At 44.0% G+C, this 19,613-nt stretch overlaps 1 protein-coding gene across 1 annotated transcript in view; it reads left to right on the top strand.

The window, feature by feature from the left end:
- LOC123838848 (sterol 26-hydroxylase, mitochondrial) overlaps nt 1-19,613 on the top strand; it is a 34,382-nt gene that overhangs the window by 8,081 nt on the left and 6,688 nt on the right. The window lies entirely within an intron of this gene.

A 19,613-nucleotide genomic window follows, 5' to 3' on the forward strand; every position in this document is an offset into this window, starting at 1 on the left:
TTATGTCAGCTTCACAGTGTAGTGGGCTTCAGTTTGAATGGCTAGTGATGGTTGGGATGGCTCGAGTGGGGTGTGTTTCTGGGCCTCAGGCCTGGTTTTGGGCTGGCTCCCTCAGTTTTTCCCCATGTCACAACTCCTGGGCCTGGAATTTCCAAGATTGTTTCTTCAATTGCATGTTTGGTGCTTGGGCTGGTTTGGCCACATCAGCTGAATCTCTCTCTCTCTCTCTCTCTCTCTCTCTCTTTGGCCACATCAGCTGAATCTCTCTCTCTCTCTCTCTCTCTCTCTCTCTCTCTCTCACCATGCAGCTAGCTTGGGCTTCCTCACAGCATGGTGGTCTCTGGATAGTGAGAGTTCTTACAGGGTACTGGCTTCCCCCAAAGTGAATTTCCAAGGGCTAGAAAGTGCATGTTGCCAGTTTCTTAAGTCCTGGGCCTGAAAACTGGCACAGCATCATTTCAACTGTATTCTACCCATCAAAGCAGTTACAGAGCCCGCCCAGATTCTAGTGGAGAAGACGTAGACCTCACCTCTTAATGGGAAGGGTGTCAACGAATCTCTGGCCATCTTTAATCCGCCACATCCTCTTCCTAGGATCCAGGTACCTAGAGACAGAAAACAGTCATTACATTAATGGATTGCTTGGTATGCAGAGACCCCAGAACGAAAGGAGTAGAATCGTATGGAAGGAAATTTCATCTAGGCTTTGGAGAAATCTGGTTGAATGTGACTCTCTTGTGCCTATCCATTAGATTAAGTATCTTTCTCTTGAGAGGTGAATGCTGCCAAATTCTTGCTGCTTGGCTCCCCTCTTCTGGGTTTTGTAATGGCCACTCCCATTCTGTTAACACATTCTTTCTTCAGTTTGGCTAATGCCATTGCTAGGGTGGATTATCTGCCCCAGGACTCCTGTTACCATCCAGGCTTTCAGAGATTATTCTCTTGTTACCTTTATTTGGCTCTCAGTCTCATCTGGCAGACATGATAGGTTGTCCTTGAGACTATGGCCAAATTGGGTGGGTGACTTTTAAGCCTCAGGGGTGGGCAATTTGAAACCAGGTATTAAGGTCAAAAGTGTGAATCATACCAACTTAGCAACTGCACTGTGGAATTTTTATCTTACAGATACAATTCTCTGGTCAAAGAGAATACCAAATAGTCAAGGTAGCAATATTTCTGATTGGGAAAGATTAGAATGACTTGCATGTCCCAGTAAGGGACTATTTGATTATAGTATCTTCATACAATGGAATTTTATGCAACCGCTAAAACAGACCACAGCTCTATGTGTATTACTATGAATTGCCTGCTAAGAGATGGGAAGAAAGTAAGGCACAAAACTGTATCTATATGCACGCCTATATTTAGTAGGCGCATAAAATCTCTCTGGGAGGACGCACCAGAACTTGGTAATGATGGTTGCCTCTGTGTGGGGTCTTGGCATTGGAGGCGAGAGTTAGGAGGAGGTCTTACCTTTAATGTGGGACTGCTCTGGACCTCCACCAGGTTTTCTCTGTTACAATGAAATTACCTATTACAATAAAAACAACAGCAGCAGCCAAAGAATGGAAAGCAGGGGATAAGTGCACAGCTGACCACATGCTTCCTGTTCTAACATAATATTTTGAGGTCCTCTGATGGCCCTTCTTCTTGCACCATTGTTTGGATCTAGGTCCTTACTTTGATTTCCACCTCTGTGCTACATCCTCTTTCCAGTTCTGTATCCGCTGGTGATTGCACTTTCCTTGTTCTTGGAATACTCTCGTTGTTCTGCCCGCCTGAGACCAGCCCGGTGTGTAGGCAATGATAGGTGTAGTAGAATATTATTTCTGTAAATTAAAAAACCACACAGGGCGCCTGGGTGGCTCAGTTGGTTAAGCGACTGCCTTCGGCTCAGGTCATGATCCTGGAGTGCCGGGATCGAGTCCCGCGTCGGGCTCCCTGCTCGGCAGGGAGCCTGCTTCTCCCTCTGACCCTCCCCCCTCTCATGTGCTCTCTGTCTCTCTCATTCTCTCTGTCTCAAATAAATAAATAAAATCTTTAAAAAAAAAAAAACACACACACAAAAATACTATAGGCTATCATTGGACCCATATATATGTAGTAAAATTATATAAACATTGACAGAAAGGATACATTTCAAATTCAGGATAGTGGATTGTTCTGGAAAGGGAGGGTGAAGGGAAGGATAAGGAGACTTTGCAGTGTTTTCTTTTTTTTTTTTTTAATGTTTTCATTTTTGAAAAAGATTTGAAGCAAATATGACAAACGGTAACAGTTCTTAATTTTGGTGGGTGGGTGCGTGTGTATTTATAATGTTATTTTCTTTAACTATTCACGTTAAAATATTCATAATAAAAAGTACAAGTACTCCTGCTCATCCTAAGTCCACATGGAGCCACCGATCTCGGAGATCATTCAAGGCCAGGTTGAGAGCAGGGAGAACCGGGGAATGCTGTTAATTATCTAGCACCTTCTGTCTCTTCGAAATGTGAATTCCATTTGTGGGAGGGGGTTGGGGCTAAATTCCTGATGACACTTTGACAGTCCTGAGACATGACTGTCCCAGCGGGGCTCCTCTTCACCTTTGACCCCGAGTGGGCCTTCTTTCTGCCACATCTGTCAGTGTAGGCAAAGGAATGACCTGTGCCTACAGTTACCTCTCTCCTTCCGTTTATCTAACTGATGGCTGCCAACTTTTAGGGGCAGGCTTGTTGGTACCAGAAAAACAGTACATGGTGTTTGTGAGTTTACTTTTGTCCTCAGCGCTGTTTACTTGCTGTTTTCATGGTGTTTTTGTTTTTTTTTTTTTTTTTTTGCTGTGCCGAGAGCCTCCCTGAGGAGTCCACTTGTCAGTACACTGAACAGGCCATTAAGTAGGAAAATAGAATATTGCAATGTGGTATCAGTTTTTCCCAGGGGAGATTTTAGATGATTTTAATGTTCTTTTCTCGCCCCCTCTGGTAACAGCTTTATGGAGATATAATCACGTGCCATATCGTCCACCCCATTGAACAATTACATGGCTTTTAGGAGATTCACAGACTTGTGCAACCATCACTACGTCAATTTTAGAATATTTTCATTGCCCCAGAAGGAAACCTTGTGCTCTTTAGCATCACCTGGGCCCCATTTCCTCATTAGCCCCTGGCAGCCACTAATCTATTTTCTCTTTCCATGGATTTGCCTATTCTAGATATTTCGTACAAACGGACTCATTGGACATGTGGTCTATTATGAGAGGCTCCTTTCACTTAGCATGCCATTTTCAAGGTTCATCCACGTCGTGGCCTGTATCGGCACTTTGTTCCTTTTCATGGCTGACTAATATTCCATTGTGGGGATACGGCACAATGTGTTCTTTCCCCATCTATTGATGGAGGTTTGTGTGGTTTCCACCTTGGGGCTCAGTATTACTTTTTGAGTTTTCAAGGTACACATGACTGTCCAAAATAAGCACGGCGGACATTAAAGTGGTGAAAACAGATTTTATTCAGTAATGAGTGACAGGAGGGGGAAGAAATTAAACTCCTTTCTGGTTTGTGCGGGGGGGAGTGACTGGGCGTTTTCAAGGGAGAGTGAGAGAGCGGGGAGCGGGATGGTGGGGGCTTGAGCAGAGACAGGGAAATGGAAAATTACAAAAGCAGGAAGCGGGGCAGTTGGTCCATGTGAAACTCATCTGGTTTGTTAACCGGTGCTTATCAAAGTCAGACTCCCACATTTCCTCAGAGACTGGAGACAGGGGCCTTATTTTTAGGTGTTGGCGGGAACAAACAAGAAATTCTTCTGGCAGCTTTGAGTTTTCTCAGGCAGGCCTTTCTCCTAAGGATGAAGGTCATCCTAGGGATGCTACTCTGAGCTATTAGATGTCGGTGTGTTCAAATCTTTCTCGGCCCCAGCTGAGGCCTAGCTGAGAAGAGGCCTGGGGAGAGCCTGACCAGGTCTGGTTAAGGACTGAATCTCTATCATATCCCAAAGCTGAGTTTCCTAACTTTGTTTAGGTCCCTGACCTTTTAAAAATCTGAAAGTTACAGCCCTTTGCAACAGCAAAAAATGAGTCTATATACAACATATTACATAGAATTGCAGCTTTCCCTCCCACCCCCCAGCCTGTCTGCACACCCCAGGTAACCACCCCTTACCTAGAGGCAGATTAGTACATTCTAGACACTATGCCTAAAATTTGGGTAATGGCCATTACAACCTGCCTTGAGTTATTTATCTTAATGTATGGGTAGCCACAGTGTACCTTTGGGATCAACTAATAGTCTAGTTCTCTTATTTAACTGATGAAGTGTCAAAGAGGAAAAGGCAAAGCTAAGGCTTGACTGATTTAATCAGTAAAGATACAACAAGCCACTTACAGATTTAGACATTTTATTTCTTACATAGTAAAAGGAAGAATAAGCAAAGGTACCAGCTCCCCGGGAACCGCATCCCACACATTCAAAAGGACAATACTGAAACTTTTCCCACCAGATCAGTGCAATGTGAGTTACAGGGTACCCTGTTGCTGAGGCATTCCTTCTAGACGGCAGCCAAGGGGATTTCTCTTCGGTGGCTCTTGTCTGGGTGGGGGTGGGCAGAAAGCCAGCACTTCATCAGAACCTGGGAGGTGATGAGGAACTATTTCATGACAACCTCCCAGGGGATATTAGGAAGGTGAGTGGGAGGTGGCCTTATAGCAGCTCCTTATAGAACATTCTCTCATATTCCAGGAAGATGGCAGAGTGTTCTGCCAAAAGTCATAAGCTATGGCTCAAGTCATCGCATGCGTGGATATGTCCGGGGCTATTCCATTATTCTCCCCTGACCTTTCACATATCCAGATATGAGAGAATTCTCAGCGATGTGAATACCCCACCAGATAAATAGTCCAGTTCTACTGATAGGAGCTCATACCAAATCGGCCGTTTGTCTTCAGCAACATCAGATGAGAGTCACCACACCCTCCACTCCCTGGAGGCTGACGGGGCCTATTTGGAGTATATACTGCGGTCAGGTCCACACCGGAGGGTAGCCAGAGGTGTCAGCGACCACGCACGCCCCACCCAGCCAGCCTGGGAAGTCGTGGGCATTACGACTGCCCATCACCACCAGTGCTGAGAGTTTAGAGCAGCCCGTGACAAATGAACAAAAGAGGCCAACAGTAACAGGATGAAGCTAAAGAGACCAAATCAGGGGCGCCTGGGTGGCTCAGTTGGTTAAGCGACTGCCTTCGGCTCAGGTCATGATCCTGGAGTCCCGGGATCGAGTCCCGCATCTGGCTCCCTGCTCAGCAGGGAGTCTGCTTCTCCCTCTGATCCTCCCCCATCTCATGCTCTCTCTCTCTGTCTCATTCTCTCTCTCAAATACATAAATAAAATCTTTAAAAAAAAAAAAAAGAGACCAAATCAGTGTCCAGAAAGTTAATCTTGTTCTGTTGTCTTTACTGGAGGCTGACCATTTCTGAAATCAGTGTCTCTTGGGAAGTTTATAACAGTTTTTAGATTGAGATTCTGTTTGGCCGGTGGTCAAGTTGAGGGTGGTGGCAGTCTGGGTTAAATTGGCCAGATGTCAATTAGATGCCATCTTGTCTGTAGATAGATGCTGAGAGAGAGAGAGAGATTAGTAGTCCTTCCTGCACCTCCAACTACCAGGGGATGGTCCCTGATCTCCCACAAGCCAGAGGTATCCCTCTTTCCACAGCCGTGTGACCAATGACCATTTCTTCTAGCAATCACTTCACCTTTTTATCCCAGTCTTTCTTTTGTCTTACTCTCACACGAACCCGGGTTTCTCATGAGGTGCTTCAGTCATTTCTCCCTTATCTACCAGCTACCTATTCTAGAACATCTCCGAACCCCCATGGCAGGACCATCTGGGGAGTCATCACGTCATAGTCATGACCATTATCGTCAACATCTATTATTGCCCAAGAGCAGCAAACACAGCTGATGGCAAGAGAAGTACCAGGTTAGAGTCATTCACTCCCTGACTCTTCTTGCCGCATGCAAATTCCAGGAACCTTGGTTTTCCAAAGGGCAGGTGTGGGAAGAAAAATGGTAGAATGAGAAGAGTTAATTATGTGGCTTGGGTCCCTTACAGCTTATCCAGGCCTCTCGAGAGGATGGTAGGGGACCTCTACAGTCTATGTGCCAGGACAGGCTAGCGCTGGTACTCCTCACTACATGCCCCCACATTTCCTTTACCTCTGGACTGTTTAGCGGACAGTCCGGACATATTTGCCAGGCTTCTTTGGCTTCATGTGCCGGAGTCACTATGCATTGTTTGGGGGCCAAGTCTTGAATTGTAGATGGATTACCATGCCCTGTGCAATGGTGTACCCAGGTGGCTAGGGTCCTTACATGGGCATCACAGGTCCCCTCTGCTTGCTGATTCCACTGATGTGTGTTCATCCAAGGAAACCTTTACCACGGGCATCCACCTGGGGCACGGACAGAGGGTATGGGTCTTGTGTGATCTGCTGCCATAATGTTCCTTACCAGACAGCCTGAGACTTGTTCATCCAGGCATTCCACTGCCAAACATCAGTTCACAGGGATCAGGGATCAAGGGAAAATGTGGCAAGGTGCATTTTGGGAGGGCTCTTCCAGAACAAGTACCATAGCTCCCAACTCTGCCTGTTGAACAGCGAATGTTCTCTTTTCCGCATGTAGTTGTAAGCAGTTTTTTTTGGGGCTACACAGCAGCAGCCCAGTATCCCCCCCTGGCCCCCAACTTAGCTGATCTGTCCATGAACCAGGCCCAGGCTTTGCCAGGAACCTCAGTGCGGCGAGGCCTCCAAGAAATTTGAGGGCTGACCTGGACCCTGCATCTGAATCAACACATCTGGGGGGCGACTAGCCACTTAATGGCTGGTGGACGACTTCCCTGGATGTACCACTGCCACGTAATAAGGGACGCTTGTTAGGCCATGCCCACTTCGTTGGTGTTCTCATTTCTGACCCATCTCATGGGATGGACCCCAGGTAGAGCCACGCTTTGCTGTGTTGGCCTGTCCGTGGGCACTAGCTCTGGGTAACAAGCCAGTAACGGTCTCTCACGTGGGGTATTCCAGGTCCTGATGACAGGCGAGGGCCATGTCCAAAACCCATGGCCATGTCCTTTTGCTGCAAAACTCAGTCTGCATGTCAGTCACTGACCCGTGTAGCTCAAATGGCGAGTAAGGGTTGACCCAAGTGGAAGGGCAGTCTGTACTGTTGGATTGTTTGTTTGTTTTTCTAAAAAAATACAAATATACATCTATCTATCTGTCATCTATCTATCTTAGTGACCTCAACACCCAGTGCAGGGCTTGAACCCATGACCCTGAGATCAAGCATCGCAGGCTCTTCTGACTGAGCCAGCTAGGTGCCCCTGGATTGTTTTCTTAAGCATCATGTTTGTTTGTACTAGTTCTTTGATCAAGACCGTGATCTTCCCTTCTACCCCTTCCCTTTCCCTGGAGTCCTGTACTACTTTATTGATTATTGATAACACATGACTAAGCTGAGAGAACAAGGTGGACTCCCAGTGGTCCACTCAGCCCACCACCATTGTTCTAATCATGGCGTTTCCCCACTGGGAACATCCCTTACAGTGTACAGAAGCATGAGATGTACTTAACACACCTATTCCCACAATACATTCAGTAGTATCCATGACAACCATTGGAGTGTGTATTGGCTCAAAAAAGGTCACCCATGGTAATCGTTAACTTTCTGTGTCCTCTTGGCAAGGTTATGATGTTTGGTGAGACACTGGTCTAGATATTGCCATGAAGGTATTTTGTGGGTGTGATTAACATTTAAATCAGTACCCCTTGAGTAGAGCAGTTTACCCTCCATGATGTGGGTGGGTGGGCCTCATCAAATCAGTTAATGGCCTTAAGTGAAAAGACTTAATGTCCCCAGAAGAAGAAGAAGGAACTCTGCCTCCAGACTGCCTTCATTTAATTTTTTTTTTTAAGATTTTTATTTATTTATTTATTTGAGAGAGAATGAGAGAGAGCAAGCACATGAGAGGGGGGAGGGTCAGAGGGAGAAGCAGACTCCCTGCCGAGCAGGGAGCCCGATGCGGGACTCGATCCAGGGACTCCAGGATCATGACCTGAGCCGAAGGCAGTCGCTTAACCAACTGAGCCACCCAGGCGCCCCTCCAGACTGCCTTCAGACTGAAGACTACAACATCACCTCCTGCTGGAATTTACAGCCTTCTGGCTTGCCTTACAAATTTCAGACTTGTTAGCCCCACAATTGCATGAGCCAGTTCCTTAAAATAAATCTCTCTTTATATATACATATACCCCAGTGGTTTTGTTTCTCTAAAAAGGCCTGATTAATACACCCACAAAATTATATCAGTCCATTGTCCAATTTGAGAGTCATTTCCAAATCCAGCTGAGGTAATTTTTCAGCCATGCCCATGGATATTTCTCAGCATCCTAGTGACTTGTGCCCAGAGTCCAAAAAGGCTGAAAAGTTCTGACAGCCTTGGTTGCCATCAAGTCCCGAAACCATCTTAGCCAGTGAGTGCATGAGAACCCTGGTCCTCCTTAGGGAAGGAGGGACTTGGGTCTCTGCCCTAGTCCTGTGTATTCTTGAAAGGGGTGAGATCTGGGGGGAGGGGTGGGGTGGAGGCACTGGATCAGCAGGGCTCCAAACTGCACAAACCTTAGCAAGGGCATCTCGATCCTCTTGGCCGTCCTCCTGTTTGTCCGCAGTAAGTGCCAGTGGTGACTGGGGATTCTTCTCTGTTACAGCCTGGGTCTTTCAGTTTTGTAGCCCTCTCATGGCCTGGTAGCGAGAGAGAATTTCCTTCCTGGACAAACTCTCAGTCTCCAATTCAGTGTCATCCTGGCATAATAACTGGGTCCATATGATCCTACATCCTGGATGCCTGTATTCCTATGTTGTCCCCGTGTGTTCGTTTGCGAGGGCCGCCATAACAAAGGACCCCAAGCCAAGTGGCTTAAACAACAAAGATGTACTGTCACACGGTTCTGGAGGCCAGAAGCCCTGGATCAAGGTGTTGGCAGGGTGGGTTCCTTCTAAGGGCTGTGCAAGGAGGATCTTTTCCAGGCCTCTTTTCTTGCCTGGTAGAAGAGTTGTCTTCATGTTCACCTGCCATTCTCCCTGTATGCGTGTGTGTCTGCATCCAAATTTCCTTTTCTTAGGACACCAGTCATAATGGATTTGGGCCCACCCTTGTGTTCACTGGATTACTTCTTTATTCTGTCTTAAAACAAGGTCACGTTCTGAGGTACTGCATGTTGGGACTTCAACATATGAATTTGTGTGGGGGGGGCACATTTCAATCCATAACACCCCCCCTTAGCCTGAGGGGCATTGACCTTGCTCTCTGTCTAGGCTTCCATTTTGGGAAGTTTGTTTCCCAGAGATGAATAGTTTTCCAGAGTCTGTCTTTGGGGTGCAAGAGCAGATTTAACTGTCCCCTAAAGCCTGATGGTGCCCCTTGAACAAACAACTCAATCTAACCATAAGTGACTATCTGATCATCCAGGCACTCATGTTTTCCACTATAAATCCAGCTGTGGTTACAGCGTCCCAAGAGAAGTTATGGTTTCCTCCCTTGTCATCCCTGGGTGCTTATCAGATGATGGTTTCATTATGGGTGGAAGGACCCAGTGCAACAAGCCCTGATCAGTCTTCACCTGTCCTTCCTCCATCACCTAAGGAATTTGTGTTCATGGCCAGGGTGTCTAAGGAGCATGGGGTTGGTCATTAGGTGACATGTTGATTTCCATTCCTTCTCATCCGGCGGAACTGGTGTGGCTTTCTTATCTACTACCTGGTGCAACCAAATTTCCAGAGTCTCATTAGGCTTTTGCCCAAATTGCTCCCTAATTTCTCCTTTCCTGCCCATTTTAAGAGGAGACTTCAGTACATCTCTGGGGAACTGACTGCCCTTGATGACAGGGGGTATTTTACTTCTAGCCACAGCCACCTGTCCAATGGAAACAGTGTTGCTTTCCTTGGTGATAAGGAACATCTGTGGAATGCTTTTTAAACATTTTATGGGCCCCCCTCCCCTTTTGCTCTAAAAACCAACACAACTCACCAGGGCTCTCGGGAACCATGCTTAAGAACCTTTTGTCACCTTGTCACTAAACACATCCACCAGGTCTGCTACTGCCTACCAGGATCCTATTGCAGTCTTCGCGAGTTGGCCTGTGGGGTCTCACTGTCTTTTTCCTAAAAGGATGCTGTGACCTCATCAGCTTTGGTGAGGAGGGTTTAAAAACCCCATGTAAGTCCGTCTGTCAGGAGCAGTGGAGTGACACCCCGGGTACTGTGGTTCTTTTTTGTGGGAGCAGCTTTTTTTAAAGAAGATTCATTTATTTATTTGGCAGAAAGAGAGACAGAGAGAGCGCACAAGCAGGGGGAGTGGCAGGCAGAGGGAGAGGGAGATGCAGGCTCCCCGCTGAGCAAGGACCCCCCCCCCCCGGGATCATGGCCTGAGCCGAAGGCAGGCGCTTAACTGACTGAGGTACCCAGGTGCCCCGCAGGGGCAACTTTTATATCAGGAATATATCGCTTTTTAGTTGGTAAAAGACAGCAGTTTTTCTCTGACTGCTAGAGGGATTCCATGCTGTCACTTTACCAACATTGTTGCCAAAACTACTTGGCAAGCGGACTCTGAATCTTACTGGTCATTCCTACTGAGACCTTCAACTTGCCAACCAACAAGACATCATTATGCAATGAAAAGTTGAGATATCAGAGGAATGTTTGTAACACCTTAGGAACACTGTCAGGGAGACGTCTCAATACTGGTCACACATTTTGCAACAGTCTGTAGGAGGAATCGCCTTGGGGACCTCTCATGGAAGGACTTTTCCCTTTTGCTCTCTCTTGGAGGCCATTCTTGTCCCAAACCATCAGTCGCTTTTTACGGAAGCACAGACCAAGGGGTCTAAGTCAGGCACTTCAGTGAGCAGTGGCTGGAAGGTCAGGGGAGAAGGGGCAGCGCAGGGGGACAGCTCCAACAGAAGGACAGCTTTGCAGTTAATTTCAATTTTCAGTGGCCTTTGTTTTTTTTTTTAAGATTTATTGATTTGAGAGAGAGAGTGTGTGAGAGTGAGCGGGAGGGGGGTGTGAAGGGAGGGGCAGAGGGAGAGAACTCAAGCAGACTTCCCATTGAGCATGGACCTCCCTCTGGGGCTCCATGTCATGACCCATGTGAGATCATGACCTGAGCCGGAATCATGAGTTGGAAGGTTAACTGATTGAGCCACCACAATGCCTTTTCAGTAGCCTTTTATTAATAGGCTGGATAGGACAGTGGGAAGACCCCTACTCCTCTGCCTTCTCTCCCCTACCCTGGCCCATGCCATCCACCAGTGGGAGGACCCTTCCCTGCCCGCTCCCCCAACACACACTTAACCCAGAACATGTGCTCCTAGATCATGGGTTCTGCTTTGTCTCCAAACCTGACCACGTGGTCCCAGTTCTCTAAAAGGGCATTGTAACCTTAGCAGCCCCATGTTAGGCACCAAATGTGTCCAGTTCACTCTTTAGACAAGGCAAGGCCAAGACATAACCGATTTTTCTGGTAAAGATGTCACGGGCCACATTTAGGTTTCGACAGTTCATTACTTACATAGTCAGTGAAAAGAAGAATAAGCCAAAGGTGCCAGCTCCCCAAGATCCTTGTCCCACACATGCAGAAGGACAGCCCCGAAACAAAAGGGGTACCCCATGGTGGAAGTGCCCCTTCTAGATTTCAGCTAGGGGGCGTTATATTTTGCAGCTCTTTCCTGAGGGGTGCGGGGCAGAAAGCACACATCAGAGCCTGGAGGAGAAGCTGTAGGTCTCCTGACGACCTCCCAGGGGACATAGGGAGGCAAGTGCTAGGTGTCCTTGTGGAGGCTCCTGGTCGGCCTCCTGTCCTCCAGCGTCCCAGGAGGGTCACAGGGCATTCAGCCCAAAGACCCAGGGAAGGCTGGGTTCCAGCCTTTGTGTGTATAGATACACACAAGGTCGGGAGGGTGCCATAGTGAAGCTGTCATCTAGTAAAGTGACAAAGCCTGTTAGTGTTGGGGCTGGAACTAGAACAAAATCTCCTGCCAGGCAGTCCCTGCTCCCTGCACTGATCCTGCCAGCTGTGGATGAGAGAAAAACACACAACAGCAACAGGCTCTTTTTTGCTGTAAAAAGTACTCTTGTTTTTTGGAAAAAATCACATAAATATGAGTTATGTGCTAATTATTTATGACTGCATACCACCTGTAGAAGAAAATGTCATTTTGACATGGCTGACGTAATTTTCAGATATTAAACAATATTCTGCACACATTAACGTGTGTTTATTGTAGAGAAATCAGAAGATATAAAGACACAAAAAGAAGAAAATCCAAAACTTCCATAATCCCCAAACCCTGCACAGGTCACAGTGCCTTGTGCACATAGGTGCTTGATAAACATTTGTGATATGAATACATAAATACAGACACCTGATCTTAGTGATAAGTAAGCATTATCCCTGTTTGCTTATCCTTGGTGAATAGATTTCCACACTTTCCCCGATGTGTCATCAACATTTATATATATTTTTTTAAATGAAAGCACACCATATACTCTCTTTGGTAAACCTGCCCTTTATTAAAAATAAATATGGGGGCACCTGGATGGCTCAGATGGTTAAGCAACTGCCTTCGGCTCAGGTCATGATCTCAGGGTCCTGGGATCGACCCTGCGTCGGGCTCCCTGCTCAGTGGGGAGTTTGCTTCTCCCTCTCCCTCTGCCCCTCCTCCATGCTCATGCTGTCTCTCTCTCTCTCAAATAAATAAAAAAAAAAATCTAAAAATAAATAAATATGCATACCTTTCTATATCAACAAACACTTCTATAATAATTTTTAATGGCTGAATAGTGTTCTAGCGTATAGCTTCACCAGAATTTGCTGAACCTTACTGTTATATATTTAGATTTTTTTTTATTTGTAAAGCTTTCACAAATATATCTATCATTAAATATCATGCCCATCCTGAATTAGTTCTGCAGAATAAACCCCTAAAATGGAATTGTTGTGTAAAAGATTTTGTTCAGAGGTTTGGTATGTATCACCTGCCAAATTGTCCTTTGGGAAAGTTGTAAACACAGTAGTTTAGCACAACAGAGGGCATTTTCAGAGACTCTGCCACTATGTTCTTCCCGGAACAAATAAACAGACCCACAAATACCCCCCAAAGCTTGATCCTTTGTCCTGGGTTAGGAGCTGACAGCAGAAAGGAAAGGTTGGTCTGATTCTCTTTCCTCCTTGATCTACAAGAGAGAAAACCTTGGAGGCAAGGAAGAACCAACTCAAGGGAACATTCCTTAGCCTCTTTCTGTTCTCTCTTTTCTGAGGGGCAATTTTTTGTTCACAGCAGGTTCTTGCTGAGGCTCTGGAGGCTTTTTTTTTTTTTTTTTTTTAAGTAGGCTCCACACCCAGAGTGGAGCGCAACCTGGGGCCTGAATTCATGACCCTGAGCTCAAGACCTGAGCTGAGATCAAGAGTCAGTTGCTTAACCAACTGAGCCACCCAGGTACCCCTGAAGGTTTTAAATATCACAAACTTGGGTGCCTGGGTGGCTCAGTTGGTTAAGCGACTGCCTTCGGCTCAGGTCATGATCCTGGAGTCCCTGGATCAAGTCCCGCATCGGGCTCCCTGCTCGGCAGGGAGTCTGCTTCTCCCTCTGACCCTCCCCCGTCTCATGTGCTCTCTCTCATTCTCTCTCTCTCAAATAAATAAATAAAATCTTTAAAAAAAAAATCACAAACTTCTGGGCGTTTTGTTTTGTTTTAGGGGAAATTCACATAATACAATTAATCATTTTAAAGTGAACAATTCAGTGGCATTTAGTGTATTCTCAGTGTTATGAAACCACTACCTCGCCCTAATTTCAAAACTTTTTCAATACCCCAGAAAAACACCCTGTCACCAATCAGTCTCTCCTCATTCCTCTCTCCTACTGCCCCTTGATAATCATTAATCTGCTTTCTGTCTCTATGGATTTGCCCATCCAGATAAATCATAAAAAGGATCATACAGGGGTGGCTGGGTGGCTCAGTCAATTAAGCGTCTGACTCTTGATCTCAGCTCAGGTTTTGATCTCAGGGTCATGAGTTTAGGCTCGGCATTGGGCTTCATGCTGGTGTGGAGCTTACGTTAAAAAAAAAAAAGGATCATTCAGTAAATTACCTTTTGTGTCTGACTTCTTTCACTTAGCACATGTTTTTAAGATTCACCCAAATTGTAGCATGTATCATATTTTATTCCTTTTTATGACTGAATAATATTCCATTGTATGTGTAGACCACAATTTGCTTATTCACTCATCAACTGATGACATTTGGGTTGTTTCCACCTTTCAACTATTATGAATAATGCTGCTGTAAACATTCGTGTCCAAGTCTCTGTGTGGCATATGTTTTCATTTCTCTTGGGCATATACTTAGCAGTGGAATTGCTGGATCATATGGTAATTCAATGTATAACCTTGGAGACCTGCCAAATGGTTTTCCAGAGCATCTGCACCATTTTTACAATTCCAGTGTACAAGGGTTTCAGTTTCTCCACATGCTCACCAAAAACTTGTTATTTTCTGTTGTTTTGGATTAAAGCCATCTTAGTCAGTGTGAAATGGTATCTTATTGTGGTGTTGATTTGCATTTCCTTAATGACCAATGGTGTTGAATGTCTTTTCATGTGCTTATTGGCCATTTGTGTGTCTTCTTTGGAGAAATGTCAAATCCTTTAACCATTTTAAAATTGAGCTGTCTTCTTATTGTTGGTTTTTTTAAGACTTCTTTGTATATTCTGGATATCAAACTCTCATCAGACATATGATTTGCAAATATTTTCTCCCATTCTATTAATGGTCTTTTCACATTCTTGATAATATCTTTTGATATGCAAATATTTTAAATTTTTATGAAGTCCTGTTTATCTTTTGTTTTTCTTTTATTGCTCATGCTTTTAGTGTCAAATTGAAGAATCTGTTGCCAAATCCAAGGTCATGAATATTTGCCTCTATGTTTTGTTCTAAGAGTTTTAAGTTTTAGCTCTTATATTTAGGTTGTTGACCCATTTTGAGTTAATTTTTGTATGTGAAGGGAAGTAGGGGTCCAACTTCATTCTTTAGCACTTGGTTATCTAGTTGATTCAGCATCATTTGTTGAGGAGGCTCTTCCTTCTCTCTATTGAATGGTCTTGGCACTCTTTACAAAAATCCATTCACCATAGATGGTGAACTGTCAGTTCTTATCCATTGGTGTATATGTGTATTCTTATGCTACTGCCACACTGTTTTGATTATTGTAGCTTTGCAGTAAGTTTTAAAATTAGGAGGTGTAAATCTTCTAATTTTGTTTTTCTTTTTCAGTATTTTTTTTGTCTAGTCAGGGCCTTGATTTTCCATTTCTACAGAAAAGGTCATTGGCATTTTGGTGAAGATTGGATTGCATCTGTAGACTTTGGGGAGTACTCCATCTTAACAATATTAAGTCTCCCTATCCATGAACATGGGATATCTTTCCATTTATTTAGTTCTTTAATTTCTTTCAGCAATGTTTTGTAGCTTTCAGTGTACAAGTGTTTCACCTCCTTGGCTAAATTTATTCCTAAGTATTTTATTTTTTGGATGCTCTGTATTAGTCTTCTCTGGCTGCTATAACAAAATATGACAGGTAATAATAAGACACCAAAATATGGGTGTCTTAAACAATATAAATTTATTTTCTCACAGTTCTGGAGGCTGGAAGTCTGAGATCAGGGTGCCAGCATGGTTGGTTTCTGGTGACAGCTTTCTTTCTGGCTTGTAGACGGCCACCTTTTCCCTGTGTCCTCACATGGCCTTTCTTGGTGTCTACGTGCAGAGAGAGAATGCTCTCTGATGTCTCTTCTTATGAGGACACTAATCCTATTGGATCAGGGACTCACTCTTATTTAATCTTAATTACTTGTTTAATCTTACTTCCTTAGAGGCTCCATCTCTAAATACAGCCACACTGGGGGGCTAGGGCTTCACCATATGAATTCCCCCAAACACAAATATTCAGTCCAGAACAGATCCAATCCTGAATGGAATTATTTTCTTAATCTCCTTTTCAGATGACTCTTCCAGGCTTTTACAACTAGTGGCCACTCCTTTGGAGCCACTGTTACCAGTTTCCTGTGAATCTCCTTCCCCACCTCCTTTCTGTGTGTCTTTGTTTCTGTCTGCAACTTGTGTTGTCTGCAACCTTTTTTCTCCACCTGATTCATTGACAACTGTTAAACAATAAGTGTCTAAAATGTGCCTAGTGGTATGTCAAGCAATATGGGAAGCAATAAAGAAGTATGACGTGGTTCCTGCCCTCGAAGATTTTCCATCTAGTTGAGGAGACAAGACATAACTAGGGAGTAATTTATAAGCAACTCCACTGTGTGGCTCATGCATTAAGATGTAAACTCTGTAAGGGTAGGTGTTCCAACTGTGCTCACAGTTGTATCCTCAGCCCCGAGATCAGTATAGAAGGAAAGGACATGAGCTCAATAAATGAATGTTGAGTGAATTCATCACTCTCCCCCTTCAGAATCTCACTTGGTGGAAGCTACCCCTCCCATTCATCCTGGAAGATGATCCCTAGGGGACTGTGTTCTGCAGAGTGGCACTTGGACAAGGATTTATCTGAGAACCTTGAGGCTCTCTAACTGGCTCAGGTTACGGCCTAATGGTAGGTTCACAGACACAGCTCACTCTTTCAGCAAGTATTCTGGTGTCTTTCTAAAATAAGTTCTTACATAAATAGATCCCAGTTAAGTTCCACTGGGTAAACTGAGAAGAGGAATATGAAAGAAGAGGGAAGAAAGCATAGCCTACGCAAAGGGGGGAATGTCTCAGAAACCTGGAAATTGACAGCCAGGGAGAGGTGCCAGAGGCTTTGGATTCCGGAGAAGAAGCCAGTCCCCAAGTAAATGATGATTGCTCTAGTCTTTTAAAACATGAATTTTTTTTTCTGATTCCAAGATCATGGAAGAACATCTGAAAAGCAAATTACAGTATAAAGAAGGAAGTAACCTATCTACAAACCATGACTCAGCGATAACCCCTATTTGCATTTTTATAAAACTGTTGCATGTAATTGTATTTGAACTTAACACAAGGAAAAGAAACCAAACTTCAGATAAGTATTTTTTTTTCAAAATGAGATATTGTTTCTTAAGAAGAGTCCTCTAAAATTAAGGAATTAGAGTCGTATTAAAAGGTTGGGGTTACAAAACAACAGCAAATAAACAAACCACCACCACCAACAACAAAAAGGTTGGGGTTATTGTGGAGGTTCTCAACCTGCGTGTTTTTGCCCCTCTGGGGACATTTTGGCAATGTCTGGAGATGTTTTTGATTTTCACAACTTGGAGGGCAGAGAGATGCTCATGGGTAAAGGCCAAGGATACTGCTAAACATCCTACAGTGCACAGGACAGTCCACCACAATAAAGAATCATCCAGCCCCAAATGTCAGTAGTGCAGTGAGGAACCCTGATTTATTGCATAGTTATGTTGGTTTTAAATAATGCATATTTTTAAAGGGCCTAAGTTTGTTTCTGGTTAGTAGGACTTAGTCAGTTTTCTCAGGGATCATTAGAGTAAGTGGTTGAGAGCATGACCTCCATCTAGGTGGTCTTAGTTTGAATTCTGACTCTTCTGCCTCCCAGTAATGTGACCTTGGGCAACCTCCTTGGGCCTGAGTTCCCTCATCTACAAAATTGTGGTAATGTTACACCCCCTCATACAGCTGTAGTGAGGACTGAATTTCTAAATAAGTAAAGTACTTGGAACGGTGTCTGGTTTATGCTAAGCTCCATGGAAATATTTACTGTTATTATCATTATTATTATGTCATTAATATCATTAATGAATCAACTGGAAACACAAATTAAAATTTACATTTAGGATAATTTAGGATTAGGATAATTCTCCTAAGGGATTCAGTACAGGAAAACAGACATATAAGGACTTTCAACTTTTTTTTTTTTTTAAGAGCCAGAGGGGTTGCACAGAGGGAGAGGGAGAGAAAGAATCCCAAGCAGGCTCCACACCCATTGCAGAGCCCATCGTGAGGCTCAATCCCACAACCCTGAGATTTTGACCTGAGCTGTAATCAAGAGTTGGAACATAACCAACTGGGCCACCCAGGCGCCCCCATATAGTACTTTCAGAAAATGGAACCTTTACGAGAAATAAACAAAGTGAATAAAGCTAGGGCCCAGTTACAAATCTAAGGAGTATATACATGAATTGAGAGGTTTGGCAAGCCTTTCCTGCTTTCTGGAATTACCTGATCAATGGCAGGTGACTCATTATTTCACAAGGCACTTTCTTTTTTTCCCTTTAGATTTGAAAAAGTTGAATTCATTCTCATAGTTCAAAACTCAAAGCAATATGACAAGATATACATCATGCAGTCTTGCCTCTCACTGCCATCCCGTCCACCCGCCCGTAGGTAGTAACTTTAGTTAGTTTCTGATGTATTAACCCAGTGTTTCTTTATAAAAGCAAATGTAAATGCTGTATATTCTTATTTGGCCCCCCTTTCTTAGACAGCAGATATCATACTTTTCCATTTAACAGTCTACCTTGGTTATCTATCTTTCCACATTACAATCCATCGTTCCATATTATTACACCAGAAGCCGCTTCATCCTCTTTTAAGGTGACATAGTATTCCATTATGTAGACATCTATATTTTGTTTATAAATGTATTTGTAATTTTTATAAATATTAGCAAATTGTCCTCCATGTAGGTTTGTGTCATTTTAAACTCCCACCAGCAATGTATGAATATGCCTGTTTTTCTCCAAGAATCACTGTGATTTCCAGACAACCATCTGTTCAAAACCAGACCACACTGGCAGGCATTACTGGGAGGTAGAAGTGGGAAACAAAACTAAAAAGATGTTGGGGGTTTGTCGAGGCTGTTTTCCTAGAACCTGACAGAATCAGCTGTTAGTTCAGGACGGATTCTGGACAACTCAGTAGTATATTGAGGGCAATCGGGTCACATTGGTCCTGGGAGAATCTAGTTTTTAATGTCAATAGTAAAACCCAGGAAGATTGCTGTTTTTCTGGACCAGGAGCTGGGTGAAGTTTCTTTCTATGGTTTGAATGAAAGATCTCTTTTCTATAATTTAACACATCTTTTACAGAAATGCTTTGGTCTAATTTCTGTACTGGAGCAGATTCTGATCCTCTTAACATCTTTTCAGTAACAAATTATGAAAGATGAAGTACCTGGGAAAACACTGTGTTTCATATTCTTTAAGTTTATAGGTGTAACTTAGCCAGTAAATTTAGCCTCAGTTATTTGTGGATTCTTCTTAAGTTTTACCCCCCAAGCCCAAAATATATTTATTCCCCCCTCATTTTCAATAACTCTAAAAACATTATACTCATGTCAATTTCATAGATGCTATGGGTATCAATTGTCAAGTGCTTTAGAAATTCTAAGATAAAATATTTGAGAATCATATTACTTAACACAGTTAATAAATTGTTTTATTTAAAAAAAATTCATACCAGGGTGCCTGGGTGGCATAGTCGGTTAAGCGCCTGACTTTTGGTTTTGGCTCAGGGTCCTGGGATC

The sequence above is a fragment of the Mirounga angustirostris genome, unplaced genomic scaffold, assembly GCF_029215605.1.
Source record: "Mirounga angustirostris isolate CCGP_5_RB_7025 unplaced genomic scaffold, mMirAng1.0.hap1 SCAF_3, whole genome shotgun sequence".
NCBI lineage: Eukaryota > Metazoa > Chordata > Mammalia > Carnivora > Phocidae > Mirounga > Mirounga angustirostris.